Genomic DNA, 6,000 nt, shown 5'->3' on the forward strand with positions numbered 1-6,000 from the left:
GTAACAGCACCACCAGGACTGCTTACAGATAAGTGTAAGGTAACAGCACCATCAGGACTGCTTACAGATAAGTGTAAGGTAACAGCACCACTAGGACTGCTCACAGATAAGTGTAATATAATAGCACCATCAGGACTGCTCACAGATAAGTGTAAGGTAACAGTACCACCAGGACTGCTTACAGATAAGTGTAATATAATAGCACCATCAGGACTGCTCACAGATAAGTGTAAGGTAACAGCACCATCAGGACTGCACACAGGTAATGTCATGTAACAGCACCATCAGGACAGCTCAGCAATAAGTGTAATGTAACAGCACCACCAGGACTGCACACAGATAAGTGTAATGTAACAGCACCACCAGGACTGCACACAGATAAGTGTAATGTAACAGCACCATCAGGACTGCTCACAGATAAGTGTAATGTAACAGCACCATCAGGACTGCTCAGAGATAAGTGTAATGTAACAGCAGCAGCAGGACTGCACACAGATAAGTGTAATGCAACAGCACCATCAGGACTGCATACAGATAAGTGTAATGTAACAGCACCATCAGGACTGCACACAGATAAGTGTAATGTAACAGCACCATCAGGACTGCACACAGATAAGTGTAAGCAAATAGCACCAGGACTGCTCACAGATAAGTGTAAGGTAACAGCACCACCAGGACTGCTTACAGATAAGTGTAATATAACAGTACCACCAGGACTGCACACAGGTAAGTGTAATGTAACCGCACCACCATAACCGCACCATCAGGACTGCTTACAGATAAGTGTAAGGTAACAGCACCACCAGGACTGCTTACAGATAAGTGTAAGGTAACAGCACCACCAGGACTGCTTACAGATAAGTGTAAGGTAACAGCACCATCAGGACTGCTCACAGATAAGTGTAAGGTAACAGCACCACTAGGACTGCTTACAGATAAGTGTAAGGTAACAGCACCACCAGGACTGCTCACAGATAAGTGTAAGGTAACAGTACCACCAGGACTGCTTACAGATAAGTGTAATATAATAGCACCATCAGGACTGCTCACAGATAAGTGTAATGTAACAGCACCATCAGGACTGCACACAGGTAAATGTAATGTAACAGCACCATCAGGACAGCTCACCAATAAGTGTAATGTAACAGCACCACCAGGACTGCTCACAGATAAGTGTAATAAAATAGCACCATCAGGACTGCTCACAGATAAGTGTAAGGTAACAGCACCACCAGGACTGCTTACAGATAAGTGTAAGGTAACAGCACCACCAGGACTGCTCACAGATAAGTGTAATAATAGCACCATCAGGACTGCTCACAGATATGTGTAAGGTAACAGCACCATCAGGACTGCTCACAGATAAGTGTAAAGTAACAGCACCATCAGGACTGCTCAGATAAGTGTAAGGTAACAGCACCATCAGGACTGCTCACAGATAAGTGTAAGGTAACAGCACCATCAGGACTGCTCACAGATAAGTGTAAGGTAACAGCACCACCAGGACTGCACACAGATAAATACTCTATATAACTTTGTCACCCCAAGACTCCCCTCAGGTCTGGTCTCTTCCCCCCATTGTTCACATAAGACTACTCCTAAGTGCAGCCCCATCCCCCTATAAGAAGCAGTGAGGGTCTGACCTGTGACTGGGGCTCTTCCCGGGGAGAGAGGCTGCTGCTCGCAGGCAGAGGACCCGGGAGATCCAGCAGAGATCCGGTGAGCGGTATGCGGCGCCCTCAGCACTGACGGTCAGCTAGATCCTCACCCCAGGACATAGTGATCCGCTCTGCTGGGACACGCTGCTCGGCTGGGGGAGGGAGGGAGGCTCGGGAAACTCCGCCCGAGGAAGGAGTGGAAATGTGCAGCTCAGGGAGCACATCAGCTGCTGCAGAACGTCCAGGCATGACTGACAGCTGGGATGGATGACTGACAGACGTGATTGATGACTGACAGCTGGGATGGATGACTGACAGACGTGATTGATGACTGACAGCTGGGATGGATGACTGACAGACAGACGTGATTGATGACTGACAGCTGGGATGGATGACTGACAGACGTGATGGATAACTGACAGCTGGGATGGATGACTGACAGCTGGGATGGATGACTGACAGCTGGGATGGATGACTGACGGCTGGGATGGATGACTGACATACGTGGTGGATGACTGACAGACGTGATGGATGACTGACAGCTGCTATGGATGACTGACAGATGGGATGGATGACTGATGGCTGGGATGAATGACTGACATATGTGGTTGATGACTGACAGACGTGATGGATAACTGACAGCTGCTATGGATGACTGACAGATGGGATGGATGACTGATGGCTGGGATGAATGACTGACATATGTGGTTGATGACTGACAGATGTGATGGATAACTGACAGCTGGGATGGATGACTGACGGCTGGGATGGATGACTGACTGCTGGGATGGATGACTGACATACGTGGTGGATGACTGACAGACGTGGTGACTGACAGCTGGAATGGATGTCTGACGGCTGGGATGGATGACTGACAAACGTGATGGATAACTGACAGCTGGGATGGATGGCTGACATACGTGGTGGATGAGTGACAGACGTGATGGATGACTGGCAGCTTTGATGGATGACTGACATACGTGGTGGATGAGTGACAGACGTGATGGATGACTGACAGCTGGGATGGATGACATACGTGGTGGGTGAGTGACAGACGTGATGGGTGACTGGCAGCTTTGATGGACGACTGACATACGTGGTGGATGAGTAACAGATGTGATAGATGACTGACAGCTGGGATGGATGACTGACAAATGTGATGGATGAGTGACAGACGTGATGGGTGATTGACAGCTGGGATGAATGACTGACAGCTGGGATGGATGACTGACATAAGTGGTGGATGAGTGACAGACGTGATGGATGACTGGCAGCTTTGATGGATGACTGACATACGTGGTGGATGAGTGACAGATGTGATGGATGACTGACAGCTGGGATAGATGACTCATATACGTGATGGATGAGTGATAGACATGATGGGTGACTGACAGCTGGGATGGATGACTGACAGACGTGATTGATGACTGACAGCTGGGATGGATGACTGACAGATGTGAAGGATGACTGACAGCTGGGATGGATGACTGACATACGTGGTGGATGACTGACAGCTGGAATGGATGACTGACAGCTGGGATGGATGACTGACAGCTGGGATGGATGACTGACATACAGTAGGTGGTGGATGACTGACAGACGTGATGGATGACTGACAGCTGGGATGGATGACTGACATATGTGATGGATGAGTGACAAACGTGATGGATGATTGACAGCTGGGATGGATGACTGACTGTTGGGATGGATGACTGACATACGTGGTTGATGACTGACAGACGTGATGGATGACTGACGGCTGGGATGGGGGACTGATGGCTGGGATGGGTGACTAACGGCTGGGATGGATGACTGACGGCTGGCATGGATGACTGACAGCTGAGGTGGATGACTGACATACCTGGTGGATGACTGACAGATGTGATGGATGACTGACAGCTGGTATGGATGACTGACATACGTGGTGGATGAGTGACAGACGTGATGAGTGACTGGCAGCTTTGATGGATCATTGACATACGTGGTGGATGAGTGACAGACGTGATGGATGACTGACAGCTGGGATGGATGACTGACATACGTGATGGATGAGTGACAGACTTGATGGATGACTGACAGCTGGGATAGATGACTGACATACGTGGTGGATGAGTGACAGACGTGATGGATGACTGACAGCTGGGATGGATCACTGACATATGTGGTGGATGAGTGACAGTTGTGATGGGTGACTGGCAGCTTTGATGGATGACTGACATACGTGGTGGATGAGTGACAGACGTGATGGATGACTGACAGCTGGGATGGATGACTGACAGCTGGGATGGATGACTGACATACGTGGTGGATGAGTGATAGACGTGATGGATGACTGGCAGCTTTGATGAAGGACTGACATACGTGGTGGATGAGTGACAGACGTAATGGATGACTGACAGCTGGGATGGATGACTGACAGCTGGGATGGATGACTGACATACGTGGTGGATGAGTGACAGACGTTAAGGATGACTGACAGCTGGGATGGATGACTGACATACGTGGCGGATGAGTGACAGATGTGATGGATGATTGACAGCTGGGATGGATGACTGATATACGTGATGGATGAGTGGCAGCTGTGATTGATGGGTGACAGCTGCGATGGATGAGTGGCAGATGCAGTGGGTAACTGGCAGTTTTAATGGATGACTGACAGCTGTGATTGATGGGTGATAACTGAAATGGATGAGTGACAGATGCGATGGATGAGTGACAGCTGTGATGCATGGTATATTACAGACATTGTACTGCCTGAGGATGGCTGACATGTGATGATAGAATGATTGTCAAGTTTTCTAAATAATCTTTAATGATTGACATCTGATGACTGATATGATGGGGTTTCATATGGACCCTGGAAAGGTGCAGGCCATTATTGATTGGGTATAACCCAGAGACCTGAAGGGTCTTCAGCGTTTTTTTGGGTTTGCCAATTATTACCGTAAATTCATTAAGGGGTTTTATCAGGTGGTCAAGCCCCTCACCAATCTCACTCGTAAGGGGGCTGATCTCAAAAACTGGTCTGCTCTAGCAGTGACAGCGTTTTCTTCCTTAAAAGAATGTTTTATGTCTGCTCCTGTGTTGATCCAGCCAGATCCATCTGAACCTTTCATTGTAGAGGTGGACTCGTCGGACGTGGGGGTGTGGGCGGTTTTGTCCCAAGGAACCATCACTTTAATTTAAGATCTTGTGCCTATTTCTCGAATAAATTTTCTCCTGCTGAGAGAAATTACAATGTCGGGAATCGGGAGTTATTGGCCATAAAACTGGCTTTTGAAGAATGGAGGCACTTTTTGGAGGGGGCTGTTCATCGGATCACAGTGAATACGGACCACAAGAACCTTTCCTACATTGAGTCTACATTTGACTCCTAGACAGGCGAGGTGGTTGCTTTTTTTTTTACGCTTTCATTTTTTCATCACCTTTTGATCAGGTTCCAAGAATGTCAAGGCTGATGCCTTATCTCGCAGCTTGGATCCGATATCACCTCCCGAACCTCCTTCCACCATTCTTCAGTATGGGGTGGTCATTGCTGGGGTGTCCTCTAAATTGGAGCAGGAGATTTGTGAGGCTCAGTCTCTTGCTCCTCCGTCTTTGCTGGATAATAAACTCTTCGTTCCTGTTCAATACCGGTTGAGGGTGCTTCGAGAGTTTCACGATTCTGCTCTCAGTGGGCATCCTGGAATCTTGGCCACCCGGAGAGCTATTGCTAGGTTGTTTTGGTGGTCCTCTATGGCCTCTGATATCGCCACGTTTGTATCTTCTTGTGATCCGTGTGCTCGTGCTAAAGTCTCCCACAATCAGCCGGCCGGGGAATTGGTGCCATTGCCAGTTCCGGATAGACCCTGAACTCATTTGTCCATGGATTTTATCACCGATTTTCCTCCTTCCAATGGCAAAACTGTGGCCTGGGTGGTGGTTGACAGATTCAGTAAGCAGACGCATTTTGTACCTTTGGCAGGACTGGATAGTGCTGAGGCACTATCTAAGGCTACGTTCACATTTGCATTGTGCGCCGCAGCGTCGGCGCCGCAACGCACAACGCAAACAAAAACGCATGCACAACGCTGCGTTTTGCGCCGCATGCGTCCTTTTTTTGATTGATTTTGGACGCAGCAAAAATGCAACTTGCTGCATCCTCTGCGCCCGGACGCGGGCGCCGCAGGGACGCATGCAGCGCAAAACGCAAGTGCGACGCATGTCCATGCGCCCCCATGTTAAATATAGGGGCGCATGACGCATGCGGCGACGCTGCGGCGCCCGACGCTGCGGCGCAGACCGCAAATGTGAACGTAGACTAAGACACTGAGACACTATCTAAGTTGTTTGAGGAGCACGT

The 6,000-nt window shown here is 48.9% G+C and overlaps 1 protein-coding gene across 1 annotated transcript in view; it reads right to left on the reverse strand.

Moving 5' to 3' along the window:
- The window catches only part of LOC143805245 (beta-1,4-galactosyltransferase galt-1-like), a 64,564-nt gene extending 62,693 nt beyond the window's left edge, over window positions 1–1,871 (reverse strand). Inside the window, exon 1 of the mRNA XM_077284316.1 lies at window positions 1,644–1,871. The gene's annotated coding sequence lies outside the window, so the exon portion shown is untranslated. The remainder of the gene's footprint in view (window positions 1–1,643) is intronic.
- Window positions 1,872–6,000: the final 4,129 nt, after the last annotated feature.

The sequence above is a fragment of the Ranitomeya variabilis genome, chromosome 2, assembly GCF_051348905.1.
Source record: "Ranitomeya variabilis isolate aRanVar5 chromosome 2, aRanVar5.hap1, whole genome shotgun sequence".
NCBI lineage: Eukaryota > Metazoa > Chordata > Amphibia > Anura > Dendrobatidae > Ranitomeya > Ranitomeya variabilis.